The sequence below is a fragment of the Vulpes vulpes genome, chromosome 13 (genome assembly GCF_048418805.1).
Source record: "Vulpes vulpes isolate BD-2025 chromosome 13, VulVul3, whole genome shotgun sequence".
In the NCBI taxonomy this organism is placed as follows: Eukaryota; Metazoa; Chordata; class Mammalia; order Carnivora; family Canidae; genus Vulpes; species Vulpes vulpes.
In genome coordinates, this window is record NC_132792.1 from 80655633 (window position 1) to 80670215 (window position 14583).

The following is a 14583-nucleotide window of genomic DNA, read 5'->3' on the forward strand; positions in this document are numbered from 1 at the left end:
AGACGTTTGAGGGGTGGAAGAAAAACGTATCCACGAGTTACATCCCCCCTGTTTTCCTCGCAGGGCCCCGCTGGTCTTCCTCTCCTTTTCTTCTGCCAAGGAAAAAAAAAATCGTGTATGTTTTTTAATCCACAGAAAGGTCTGGCTAGGCGGCTTCGATCGTCGGCATCTGGGTGCTTTAGGGGAGTCTGGTCTTTCCTCCTGCGCTCCCGGGGGCCCCGGTCCTCGGCGGGGACTTCCTCGGGGCTGGCGGGGGCGCGGGGGCAGAAGATGCTGCGGCGGCGGCTGCGCCCGGCGGGGCTGACAGCGCGGGGGAGGGCGGCGCGGCGGCGGCGGCGGCGGCGGCGGCGGCGGCGGCGGCGGGCCCCGGCGGGTCGCGCGCTCTCGCCCTCCTGGGCGCAGGCTGCTCAGTAATTCGGGGGCCGCCGGCGCGCCCCCCCCGGCCGCGGCTGGCCGCCGGGACTCCCCCCAGGAGCTGCTCGCCGCGACCCGGCTGCGGCGGCCAGCAGGCCCGGGTGTCCTCGCGCCGCCTCCTCCACCGAGACTCTCCTCGCCGCGCCCGGGAGCCTCCTTGTCCCCCGGCCGCCCTCTCCTGGCGCTCGGGTCCTCCTGCCGCCGCCGGGGGCTCGCCGCGCCGCGCGCAGGGTCTCCGGGGCCGGGCGCTCGGCAGCTCGGCAGCTCGGCAGCTCGGCGCCGGCGGGCTGGCTCGGGCTCGGCAGCAACCTCCCGCGCGGCGAGCGGACCGAGCACGGCGCCCGGCTGGCGCGGCTGGCGCGGCTGGCGCGGCTGGCGCGGCTGGCGCGGCTCGGGGGCAGGGTGCTCCGAGCGCCGAGCCGGGCAGCGAGTGTGCCCGCGGCTCGCCGCCTCCCGCAAGGCCTCCCGCCCCCGCCCCCTTCCCTCCCCTCCGCTCCCCCGCCCCCGGCCGCCGCCGCCGCCGCCGCCGCCTCCTCCCCGCCCCCCGCCCCCCGCCCCCCCTCGGGCCCTCGGCTCGGCTGGTTCCACTGCGCAGTGGCGCGCCCGGCTCCGGCCTCGTCACGTGGCCGTCTAGACACCCTGTCGCTTTAAAAAAAAAAAAGCGATTGTGTTTCGCAAACAACAGATCGGGTTTCTAAAAGCTATTTCTCCCCCCCGCGCCCCGCGCCCCGCGCCCCGCGCCCCGCCAACCCCCCGGCCTGCAGGGGGGGCCACCGGCGGGGGGTGCGGTAAAGATGGGGGCGGAGACCCGGCCGGGCGGGGGAGAAACGGGAAGACCCGCAGGCACCGGGCGGGCCCCGCCGGCGGCCCCGGCCCGGCCAGACGCCGCGCGCAGCTTGGCGGAGGCCGCCCGCGCGCTCGCCCGGCGCTTCATTCATTCGTTTTGTTTTAAAGGCCCTGGCGGCGGGTCCCCTGGCCGCGCGGGGGAGGGGGAGGAGAGCCGTCTCCGCTGGAACGACGTTGGCACCGGACCGGACCGGGGCCCGGGAAGTGTGCGCCGGAGGAACAGCCGGGCCGCGGGGGCGGGGGCGGGGGCGGGGGGCGGCGCGAATGTGACCTCGGCGGCGGCCGCGCGCTCCCCCCGCGCTCCCCCCGCGCTCCCCCCGCGCTCCCCCCGCGCCCCTCCCCGCCCCGGGCTCGGGTTTCCAGGACTGCCTGGAGAGGCGCGTCCCGTGCACAGCTCTGGAATGCATGTGGCCGGCTGACGAGCCGCGAGGGGCAGCATCCCGGCGGGAGAAGGGGCGGGGGCGGCGGGGGGCGCGCTCCGGCCCGGGGCCCGGAAGACCTCCGGCCCCCGCCCCCCGCCGCGGGAGGGTTACCCTTCCGAGCAGACCTGCCCAGGGCATGCACATGCACGCTCGGCCTGTTTGGGCGCCCGCTCGGCCCCGTAGCTTCAAGGTGCTGTTTAGGGTCGAGGAGTTTATCCTCTGACCCTGGGTTCGAGAGAAGCCTAGACCCAGCTGGCAGGCTCCTGCAAGGAAATGGCTCAGGCCTCCGCAGGGCACAAGACCAAAATGCGTTTATTTCATGAAAGCTGGTGGTACTAAGAAACGAAACGATTTGAATGTATTCACATCACTATTGACGAGGCCACTAGTTGGCATGGTGATCGAACCTCACAAATTATTCACAAAAATTTTTAAAGTGATTGACAATTGTGATCTCAGGACAATAATGAAGCTCATTGGGGATGAGATGAACGACGAATCTCTTATAAAAGGCAAAATGTGCTATTTTCATTATCCCAGCTAAATTACACACTCTTTGAAGGAAAAGGGACAGATGAATCTTAGCTTTACAGCCTCCTTCCCTCCGGCAACTTCAGAGGTGTCTGACTTTCCCATAGGTGCTGAATAAACATTTAGGAATCAACAGCCAAGGACGCAAAGGGGCATTTGGATCGCTTCCCCCAAATCTAACAAATGCACCTTTGGAGGTAAAACGGAGAGAAAATCCGGCTCGGGAGCCCATTAGCTTATTGATGGTAAGACCCGGGGTGCCAAGTGATGCGGAAATGTGGGTAAAACAGGGCGGAAGTTCTAAACATTTACTTTGTAAGGCCACATAACTTCAATTATATAAGGTCATAATTTTATTGTAAATAAATATGTTGCCTATTGAAAATGGCATTGAGACTGTGTGTGTGTGTGTGTGTGTGTGTGTGTGTGTGTGTGTAAGTTACTTTGTAACAAAGCACCTTGCAAAGACAACAGGGAGACAGCTGAAGGAGGAAATGGTTGAAGGAGAGGTTTGGCTGTGGGTGATCCCATCATCACAGGTGGGAAAGACAAAGGAGACAGATATAGGATTTCTGGGAAATGGATAACATACTCACCTTAGAAAGGCTGTTTAAGAATTCCAGACTGGAAGTCAGAAAACCTGATTCCAGGCTGGGGCTCTGCCCTCGCTGGCTAAATAACTTGCACCAGTGGTGATCCTCACCTGATGCAGGCACACTGTGTGGGCAGGGGTGAGAAAGCTTTCTGGGCAAGTCTCCTGCCCTCTTGGGGTCCCATTCCCTCTCTCTGCTCTGGGCCTCGCTTTAAGACCTTTGCTTTTCAAGGGGTTAGGCACAGCTGCAAAGTGACATAAATAAGCAGAGAACACAAATCTCATAATTCTAATTCAGCATCTCGGGTAAATGGAGATTCTGAAAACTCTTTTAGAAATCTGGCCAATGGTGCTAATACTCTGTGATGAGAGGCCAGAACGCGCACACACATGGCAGGTAGGGTTAGTGGGTGTTTCAGGAGCTGAATCTGACGTCACGGCTTGTCTGAGGAGAACATGCATATACTTGCAGAGCTGTGTTCCCATACAGTGTAATTGGGGTGTTTTAATTCAGGCGTCACCTCTATCTTACCCTCTGTACCCGGCTTTCCTCCATTTTACTACCCTAGGTAGATGATGGGTGGGATGCTGGGCAAGTAGCTACAACGATTGGTGCTGCTTTATGGTTCCCTGGCATCCCCTGAATCAGTTAACCTCCCCAGCCTTCCTGAGAGCCAGCCCCACCCTGCTGCATTCTTGTTCCTTTCCTTTCCAAGAAAGAAGCCAGGCAGGCGACAGAACTCCTGGCCTGCTGATGTGCCTAGAAAGGGAGTTCCTTTCCCTTCCACGGGCGCAAATGAGACTAACAAACACCCCGTTTCAAACTATCCTGATCCTTAAAAAAAAAAAGAAAGTTTAGGAGTTCACCAAAGTATTGTGAATGAGTTTGATTCTAATGATTTGCTGGCAGGGAATATGGAATAAAAGCTCTCATTTGCAGTTGTTTATTTCCTGTTGTGGCTTCTATTTTCGCCTTTTAGTCACTTTGGTGATAGTAATCAAACCCTAATCATGGTGCGGCCACAAGTCACAGAGACCAAAATAACTTGCAGCACAGTTATGACAAACAAGGATGGAGTCAGCTAAAGACCTGGCTACTTAATCACTGGCTACTGCCCCCCCCCCCCACCAGGGCTGTGGGGGCTGCCTCCTGCCTGACAGCCGGCTAAGCATCTCCACGAGGGGAGGAAGCCGGAGGGGAAACTGCTCCAGGGCCCCGGGGTTCCCCAGTGCAGGACCGCAGCCCAGCGCCGCCAAGGACGCCAGGACGCAGAGGAGAAACAGGTCAGGGAGGGAAAGAGAGAGCGAGAGAGAATCTGGAACTCCGCACCTACAAGCAACCCTCCGCCAAAGCCAGAAGACAGACAGGGGCGCCTGGGGGGCTCAGTCGGTTAAGGGTCTGCCTACAGCTTGGGTCCTGATCCCAAGAGTCCTAGGATGCAGCCCCGTGCCTGTGGGGAGCCTGCTTCTCCCTCTCCTTCTGCCCTTCCTTCCTGCCTGTGCTCTCTCTCTCTCTCTCTCTCTCTCTGTCTCTCTCAAATAAATAAATAAAATCTTTTTGTAAAAAATAAATAAATGAAGCCAGAAGACTCCTGCCTGCGGAAGACCACCTTCTTCCTTCCAGTCCTTTTCTCCTTTCCAGCGTTTCTGGGAAGAGAGAGGCAGAGAGGCCCCAAAGCACATGTGGGTGGGTGTGTGCTGGTAGGGCGGTAGGGGGGAGGGCAGGGGTGAGGCAGGGATGAGGATTCTCTTCTGGCAGAAGCCAAAAGAAGAAACCATTGAAGAGGCCAAAAAAAAAAAAAATATATATATATATATATATATATATATATATATTGGAAAATATCAATGTTTCTTGTACAGCTGTCCCCTGAAAAATGTGTGAGTGAGTTCTAAACCATCCTGTGCTGGCAGCAGGACAGATGGGAGCAGTGGTTCGGGAACAGAAGACCGCATGAGTGCTGCCGAGGCGACGACAATCAGCACTTCTTGGCTCATCTTAGAAGAACGAGAATGCAAGTGAATGAAAATGCATCTAATTCACAATCGAATAGAGATGCTAGAGATGCTATTAAGCCCCGACTCATCAAATATTCTGGTAGCACGGACACACTGTCAGCCGATTCAGAACATGTGCCAGGTGGCTGTCCAGGACCCTCCACTTAGTGTGGGGTGCCGGGGGGAGGGCCCAGGGTGAGAAGAACGTTGTTAGGGAGGAATCCGAGAGATGTCCAGAAAAAGTAAAGACAGAGGGGGACACCAGCCATGTCCAGATGCACAGTCACATATGGATCCGGCCTCCTCCAGGGAGGGCCACGGGATGGCCGAAGAACAGAGCAGTGTGGGAGACCACCGCATAGAACTTTTTGTGCCTTTACGAGTGTTACACCCTGTGAAGGTGTTACTTATTTAAAAAAAAAAAAAAAAAAAAAATATATATATATATGTATATATATATATACAGATTTCATGATTTAAAAAAAAAAAAAACCCTGCCTGCTTTTCTCATTTCCTGAAATTTGCTATTCTGATGTCCTTGTAGAAAAGACTAGTTGGCAAGGTCCCACGTGGAAGTGAGGCTGGAGACAGCTTCTCTCTCTGTGGGGCAGTTACTACAGGAAGGCCGATGACAACAGAGGCCAATGTGTCATCCCAGACGGCATGGGTGGAGGCTGCCTCGTCATGACCCCAGCAAGAGTCAGCCAGGAAGCACGCCAGTCCTAATCAAAAGTCATTCTAGATATCGGTCAGGTGCAAGTCCTAACCCGGGACGACAGCCTCATAAATACTGATGTCGCGACAACCAGAGGCACAGGAAGGAGCCTGCCCGATGGAGGACAGGAGAGCTTTGCTTCTGGAACAGGAATGTGTTCACAGGCCTGTTTGTCCATTCAGGCAGCATGGATTCAGGAGGCAGTGCCAGGCACCAGGAGCGGGAGGGTGACACCAGGAGCCTCTGCCCTCAAGAGGTGCATAATCTGGGGGCGCCTGGGGAGCTCAGTGGTTAGGCGTCTGCCTTCAGCTGGGGTCATGAGCCCAGGGTCCCAGATCGAGTCCTGTGCCAGGCTCCCTGCTCACCAGGGAGCCCGCTTCTCCCTCTGCCTGCCCGCCCCCCTTGTGCTCTCTTGCATGCACACCTGTACTCTCTCTCTCAAATAAATAAAGAAGATCTTTAAAAAATAAAACAATAAAAATAAGGAAAACACCCCTGAGCCTCAGGAAGTCCGTGATGGAGGTGAGGCCCAGGCCTCTGCCTCGGGTGCTGGGATCGGTTCCCTCAGAATAAAGCTTTCTTCATAGAAAGAAAGTGCAGGACCGACACGGAGGGGTCTGTAGTTACAGAAGAGCTTGTCCTGAAATAATTGGAAAAATGTTCCTGATTCCCCCTCCTCAGAGCAATGGTGAGGCCTCATGTGTGTCGGGCTGCTGGCGTCAGGAAATGATGCGGGTTTCAATGGCAGGGGGAAGGGAACTTCCGCAGTGAAGCGGGCCTCCCCCCTCCCCCCCCCCCCCCCGCATTCCCCCCCAGCTGCTCAGTGACCGGAGTACTTAGATAAGCACCTCAAATGCCAAAGCCAAGAATTACTATTCCCTACTGCAGTATAGGCAGACCTGCAATCTGGATGATTCACACAGGCACTAAAAAAATTGGTTTATTCTATTTTTTTAGAGATTATATTTATTTGAGAGAGAGAGCAAGAGCATGAGTGGGGTCAGGGGCAGAGGGAGAAGAGGTGCCCCCCTGAGCAGGGACCCGGACCCAGGACTTGAACCTGGGACACTGGGATGATGACCTGAGCCAAAGGCAGATGCCTAACCAACTGAGCCACCCAGGTGCCCCAAAAAATTGATTTCAAAGACAGCGGAGTAGAGAAGTAAACCTTGGGCCTAACTCAGACACACCCTGATGAGCCCTGGAGTTATTCCTCAAGGCTGTGCCTCAGATGGGGCTGTTCATTCCGGCCTCCATTTTGACCTTGGACTTTCTAGCTAGGTCTTTCTAGCTGACCTTCTTTCCAGCTGGGTTCTTCTTTCCAGCCGCTGTCTCCTCTCAGGCAGGCCTGAGGGCAAAGAATCCCCAGATGGGAGCCAAAACTACCCCCTCAAGCAGTAAGGACTGCCCTGGGCCAGCAAGACCTGGCTCCAAGACTTTCATGGATTTGACCTTCCCTGCCTACCTGCAGGCCCACCCACTTCAGCCCCACCTTGTCCTTGAAGAAACCTGGAAGTATTTTCAGCCCCTTGGAGAGATAGTCTTTGAGATACTCATCTGCTGTCTTCGCAGATTTGGCCTCTGGGTTTCACCCCTCGTGTCTCTGCCTTTGGGTTTTTGACTGTGGGGAGTAGCTGAACATGATCTGTCTGGGATCCCCAGAGCCATGTCCTCTTGCACCCCTGTGCCCTGGCTACAAAACCACACTCGAAACAAATTCCTTCTCTCACCAAAAAACCCCCACAAAAACAAAGAACAGAAAAAATCCAGATTTCTCAGCTCCTGGTCGAATGCGATTTTACCAGATTAGCCTTAGCTGTTCTCTGATTCCCCCCTCACTGCCATCCCATTTTTATCTCTCCCACTCCAGAAGTCACTGGGAGATGAATTTGATGCTCATTTCTGCCTCGTAAGTGGTGGGTAGGAGCCAAGTAACTAGACATCTGGTAATGGTGAATCAGCACCGGCAGCATGCAGGAGGGGTGAATGATGTCTGTAGTAAAGCAGAAGAGTCACGGTGACCACACACGCTGGCCCTGGCACGTTGTGGGACCCAGCAAAGGAGCCCGGCCCCATGAGTGATGGTGAAGGCATGCCTACTGGGGAGGACCTCAGGGAGCAAAGGGATCCTCAGTCCGGTTCTAGGATTGAATACACTTTTCTGCCATGACTAGCTTCGAGGCCTCAGGAAAGCCTGTTTCCATAGTCTGTCTGCTTTCCCCATACAACAAACACCGAATTCACAACATCTTGTGTGTGCCAGACCTGGTGTGAGGCTCCAGGCACAAAGCCCTCACCGCGGGGTGGCTGGGAAAGGCTGGGCCGCTCCACCTGCTTGGGCCCTGTGTAAATGGAGTCGTATACAGATGCTAATGACCACGATTATCATGGATCCTGAGGTCGGGGCCGCCCAGTAAGCTCGTTTGGCCTAACCTTCCCGGTAGGAAATGAGGTTTTACTGGAGATAAGTGTCCTAGGGACACTTACTTAAGGGATAGGGTCATGAAGAAGGAAGCCATTTTCCTAGTGTCAGGACTTTGTGTGGGTTTCCCTGGGCCCAGCTGGGACAGTGTCAAAGAAGGAAGGGCCAACCTCGGAGCTTAAAAACAACCAACCGAAGAAGCCTGGGAAATCGTTTTCCTAGAATGAGAGAGAGAGAATACAATAAAAAGCGTTTCTCCTTTTCTAGCAAGACTGTGAGTCAGAAATATTTTCCTATGTCCTCGAAATAACTTTGCTGGTGATCATGACGGCCAAGGAGGAAGTAAGAAAAGGGCCACCTTCCCAGGCAAGGAGACACCCAGCAGGCAGGGACGCCACCTTGCAGGGGTCCCTGATCCATCAGGGAACCCCATGAACGTTTGTTGCCAAGCTTTCAAGGTGTGTGTGTGGGGGGGATACGATGAAGATCAGAAAGCTGCAGCAATGTGAGGGGGGGAGCTAGCAGTGGCTTCAGGGTGACAAGGCCCAGAGTCCTCGTCCCCAGGCTGAACACCAGCTCTTGTCGCCCGGAGTCAAATTTGCATCAAGCAGTCAGTTTGTTCAAATGCTTAGTTACTCTATTTTTTAGTTCTCTTCTATTTTCTTGATCTCTGAGTAGGCAGCGTAGGCCACATGGACACCATTCAGAGAGCTCCAAAGGCACAAAGAGAAGAGTAAGGCCTCCTCCTACACGCCCCCCTTGCTCGGGAGGCTGCCCTCCTTACAGCCGAAGGTGCAGAAACAGAGTCAGGTGACAAGACTCACCTGTGCCTTGAAGACAGCCCCGCAGAGCCACCTGCCTATGTGGCACCTCCTCTTGGAGGTCTCAGAGATGAGCTCCAGGTACACAAGGGGTCTTCCTCCCCAAACCTGCTTCTCCTCCAGAGCCTCCATCCAGGAGAGGGAGTGGGGCCATCTTCCTCAATTCATATCCACAGCAGCCTTCAACGCCCCGTCAATTTGACCTTCGAGATGCCCCTTAACCCCTCCGGCTCTTCCCCAGATCCTCCCACAGCAACCTGCGCCAACACGGGCCACTGACATCCTCCAATGACTGGCCCACACAGCACCTCCTCACTTCCGCTCCTCCCTCAGCTCCACTGCTGAGGTGGGCCTCAGTGCTGGCCTGCCCACACCACCATGCAGCGGTCTTCCTACAACCCTGGAAACAGAGAAAAATTCTCTTCCTTGGCCTACAAGCCTTGACACGGTGGCTCTCCTTCCCCTCACCTCACTTCAGTGCCTTCCTTCCACCCCAGGGTCTCTGCACATGCTGTCTCTCAGCCTGAAATGCTCTGCTCTCCTCTCCTAAGGCTCTTCCTCTCTCCCAGGCTTTCAGATCAGCTCACCCACCCCCTCACTATGCACCTTCAGAGCCCCAGGCATCTCCATTTTGTAGCAATTACAATACCTGATGTACAGGTAAAAAGAAACAGGAAAAAAAAACCAACAAGAGCTCAGCTGTCTCTGGCTGGCAGAGCCTGGCTGTTTTGCACAGAGTAGGTGCTCTATGAGTGAATGAATGAAGGAATGAGTGATTGCTATTCTGGCTTCCCTTCAGGGGCTATAATGGCACTCATGATCTGTACCCCATAGTTCATGGGATCACACTTCACAGTCCCCAGGGTCCCGTTGCCTTGGCTACACTGTAGGCCACACGAGCAGGGACGGCTCCCCCTTCTCCTGGACCCCAGCTGTTGCCAAACACTGGTCCAGGCACACAGTCTCTTCCTCGGGGAATTTTTGGGGAGACTAATAATAAGTAAATGAATGCATAAAAAAAACATAATCTCAGTTACGAGAGTTCTAGAAAACGTGAATCAGACTGAGGGAGGAGGGCTAGTGTGGGGCTGGGAGTGGCTGCTTCAGACCTATGTCCAGGCAGGACTAAAGATCGGGTAAAGTGCTTCTAGGATAGGATGACAGCATGGGCCCAGACCCTGAGACAGGTGAGCCAACATGTCGGAGGAGCAGGGAGGGGGCCAGCGTGGCTCAGGGGGTGACAGCATGGAGAGAGTTTGGAATTGCAGAAAATAGAGCTCTTGAGGAGCTGGCTCATGCTGAGCCACCCAGGTAGACATCAGGCTTGTTAAATGGAATGCTCTGGCCAAGCCAAGATAAAGGAGACAATTATGATATCAGGGGAAGCCCAAAGCACCCCAAGCCTAGAGCCGAAAATGCTGTGTTCAAGGACACAGAGTTGTCACCGTTGGCTGTGTCACCTAAGACCTCAATTTCCCCGTAGATGAAATGGAGATAATAGTACCAACACAGAATTGTCTTGAGATTAAATGAGTGCACTTAGGGCAGCCGGGGTGGCTCATCTGTTTAGCGCCGCCTTCAGCTCAGGGCATGATCCTAGAGTCCTGGGATTGAGTCCCAGGTCGAGCTCCCTGCATGGAGCCTGCTTCTCCCTCTGCCTGTGTCTCTGCCTCTCTCTCTCTCTCTCTCTCTCTCTCTCTCTCTCTGTGTGTCTCATGAATAAATAAATAAAAATTTAAAAATACATACATACATACATACAATCTTTAAAAAAAAAAAGAGTGAGTGCATGTAGAGACGGTAGAGACAGAGCTGCAGAATCATGACATCAGGACTCCAATTGGGCGTTTCCAAGGCCGGCTTTGAATAGCACCTGCTTATACAAGCTGCTTGACCAGTTAATGCCCCATTTGTGGAATCGCTACTGGATGCATGAGTATAGTAAATTTGTTATTATTTCATGGCTATATATACAAATGTACAGCTCAGGTCCCTTCCTCTTTTCCCCCTTGAACTAACAAGAGCATATTAAGTACAATCTCATGATGAAGATGGTAAAGAAAGTCTCTGACCCCAAAATAATCCGAAATGGATCCTGTGTTTAAAATTGAGCAAACACGCAAGTCTTACTTAAAAAAAAAAAGGAAAGAGAAAGAGAAACTGCCCAAAGAGGCCTAGGAAAAGAGACACAGGCTCACATGTAAAAGCCCCAGGATCCTAAGCTGTTGGCAGGGTTTTGGCCTTTCCAGAGGAGCACCATGTTCCTTGCATGTGCTTTTGCATCTAACAGATCCTGATGCAAAGGGAGGACGTCTTGGGCAGTGGGTGGGGATAGAGACCCCCATCTCTTCTTCTGGCCCTTGTCAGGCCGACAAGGAAGACCTCCTCCTGGCACATCAGTCTTCTGCTGGTTCTCTGTCAAGCCAGAGACACTGAACAGGCACCTACTCTCTGAGCACTAAATCCCCCAGGATGCCAGAGGAGGGTGGGCACACCCATTCCATTTCCCACCCACCTCCCTCCACCCTGCCACGAATCCCACTCACCCTTAACCCTTAGCCAGCTGTCTCCCAACATCCTCCACTGGCTTGAGAAATGCAGAAGTAGAAGAGCAGATTAAACCCCAGCCCAGCTGGGAAAATCCAGGCCCCAGAAGGCATTCAACAAATATGCATTCTCATTCTCCTTCTCTCCAAGTGATGGATGGGGACCCCCCGGCGGGGGGGGGGGGGGGGGGGGGGGGTATTTTCATCTTTCAAGAGAATACACTCCATTACTCCAGAACTCCACTGTCCTCTCTGCCTCCACACAGCTTTCCAACCCAACACTCAATCTCTCATGGAGTATTCTTGACACTTTAAAGGATCTGGCCAGCACATAAGCCAATGTGGCTGCATTCTTTAATTAATATTTATTGAGTGTCCCTATTAGGTGCCTGGCAAGCACAGTATGTAACTAAAATATCTATTTCCTTTCCTCTCCAAGAAAGTACATTCCGGGACAACCCAGGAACGTTGACATGCCAAGTAAAGGAGCGGCACTCTCTAACAACAGTGAAACTGAGTGGAGAGTCAGCGAGGGGACAGAAGCAGGGCACAGGGGTCAGGAGATAGGAGCTCAAGTCCTCGGGTCACAAACCAGCCATGGGACACTCAGCGGGTAGTGTGATTGGTCATATCACCCTATCTACGTCCTAGGGATCTTGTGGAAACGAGGCGGTATCATGTAAGTGATGACTTTTGAAAAGTTTAATACTCTGTATGAGTTCCAGATGTTTTCTTCCCAATAAAATCCTTCGCGCCTTTCTGGGTAGACACAAAAATTGAATCAGGTTTAAAAGAATGGAACCCAAAGGGATCAAAATCTCACAAGTGCCAGTTTGGGCATCAGCTTAGATGCGAAGCTCTGATCCAAAGTATGAAAGAACTCCTTTATTCTTTGAAAAATACTAAATACGTTTATCTTCAGTTATATATATATATATATTTTTAATTTTTTATTTATTTATGATAGTCACAGAGAGAGAGAGAGAGGCAGAGACACAGGCGGAGGGAGAAGCAGGCTCCATGCACCGGGAGCCTGATGTGGGATTCGATCCCGGGTCTCCAGGATCGCGCCCTGGGCCAAAGGCAGGCGCCAAACCGCTGCGCCACCCAGGGATCCCTCTTCAGTTATATTTATGTATATGTGTATTACACCCCCCTCTCCACCACACACATTTGGAGGAAGGGGAGTCCTTTGGAGGTCCCTTTGCAAAAACTGGATACCACATATCTGCAAATGCAGAAAACTCCATGTAGGTACAATATGAATAAATTATACCATGAGTTACCATAGTACAGACTTAGGTGTGCAAACTTCAGAATTTTAATTTCTTTTTTTTTTTTTTTTTTGCAGAATTTTAATTTCATATGATCCTGGCAGACAAGTAAATTGGTATGATCTTTCTGGACAGCACTAAATAATTCGAATCAAGAGCCTTAAAAATGTTCCCATCAATAGGGGTGCCTGGGTGGCTCAGTCAGTTGGGCATCCAACTCTTGGTGGTGGCTTGGGTGGTGATGGGGGCAGGGGTGATCGGCCCACGTCGGGTTCTGTGCTCCGTGGGGAGCTTGGGATTCTCCCTCTCCGCCCCCTTCAAATAAATAACTACATAAATAAAATCTTTAAAAAAAAAAATGTTCCTATCAGGACTCCTGGGTGGCTCAGGGATTGACTGTCTGCCTTGGGCTCAGGGCGTGACCCTGGGGTCCTGGGATCGAGTTCCACTTTGGGCTCACTGCATGGAGCCTGCTTCTCCCTCCTGCCTGTATCTCTGCCTCTCTCTGTGTGTGTGTCTCTCATGAATAAATAAATAAATAAAATCCTTTTAAAAATTAAAAAAAATATTCCTATCAATAAACAAAACGTGGCCCATACACACAATGAGATATTATTCAGCCATAAAAACGGGGGGAAATTTTCCGACACATGCTACAACGTGGATGAAACTTGCACACATACGCTATGTGAAATCGGCCAGTCACACAAGTACAAATACTCTGTGACTTCACTTATCTGAAGTACTCAGAGTAGTCAAATTCATAGAAACGGAAAGTCGAACAGAAGTACCAGGGGCTGGGGAGAGAAGCATATGGGGAGTTAGTGTTTAATGGGTACAGAGTTTCAGTTTTGCAAAATGAGAAAAGTTCTGGAGGTGGACTGTGGCGATGGTTGCACAACAGTGCGAATGTACTTGATGTCACTGAACCATACACTTAAACGTGGTCAAGATGGTAAATTTTATTTTATATATATTTCACCACAATTTTTTAAAAGATTTTATTTATTTATGAGAGACACAGAGAGAGGCAGACACACAGGCAGAGGGAGAAGCAGGCTCCATGCAGGGAGCCCGATGAGGGACTGGATCCCGGGACCTTGGGGTCACGCCCTGAGCCCAAGGCAGACGCTCAACCACTAAGCCACCCAATCGTCCCATATTTCACCACAATTTTAAAAAATTTTCCTAAGTTATGGCCCAGTAATTCATCCAAGAATGTATCTGAAGGACATAATCAGAAAAGACGGCAGAGATGATTGTACAAGACCAATCTAAGTCTTGTTTTTGGAAAATTAGAAGCCTCAGAGCAAAATAATAGTAGAACTGGTAAATAGATTATAGGATATCTGCTAGGAAACACCATGCAGTCATTAAAAAGCTTGCTTTAGAAGAATGTATGACAACATGGCAAAATATTCATAGAAAGAAGATTCAAAACCATCTACCCAGAGTGATCTCAATTTTGGACTATGCATACTGGGATATTTACAAGGGAAAAACATCATAAGAAAACAAACCAGTGGTTATCTCTGGGTGGTGGGGAGTGGAGATGCATTTTTATGTTCTTTATATGTTTCCTAAGGTTCTGGGATGAGCATGTGTTAATTACTTTTACATGGGGAAAATGATAAATTAGTATGAAAAAGACTTGAGAGCCTACGGGAGAGTCTCTGGATCCCTGCTGGATCTGGATATGCTGAGGAAGTGGTTGGCGCAGGCACAGGGTATGATTCCAGCAAGCTCTCTTGCAGATGAATCAGAGCCACGATGTACATTGTCTGCCTAAAAAGTACCCAGGGCACAACGTTGGGTATTTGTGATAAATATTTGTGATTCGGTAACTGTGGCCCTACATACTGGCCCTTGGGGCATCGGCGGCAGTTTTGCTGCAGCTTTGGGGATATTTATATCAGCAATTGCCTAAAGATTATTTGTCAGAAGTAGGAAAGAAACATAAGGTCGGATGTGTATTTCATGCTTGAAGAGGATGTGGTTGACA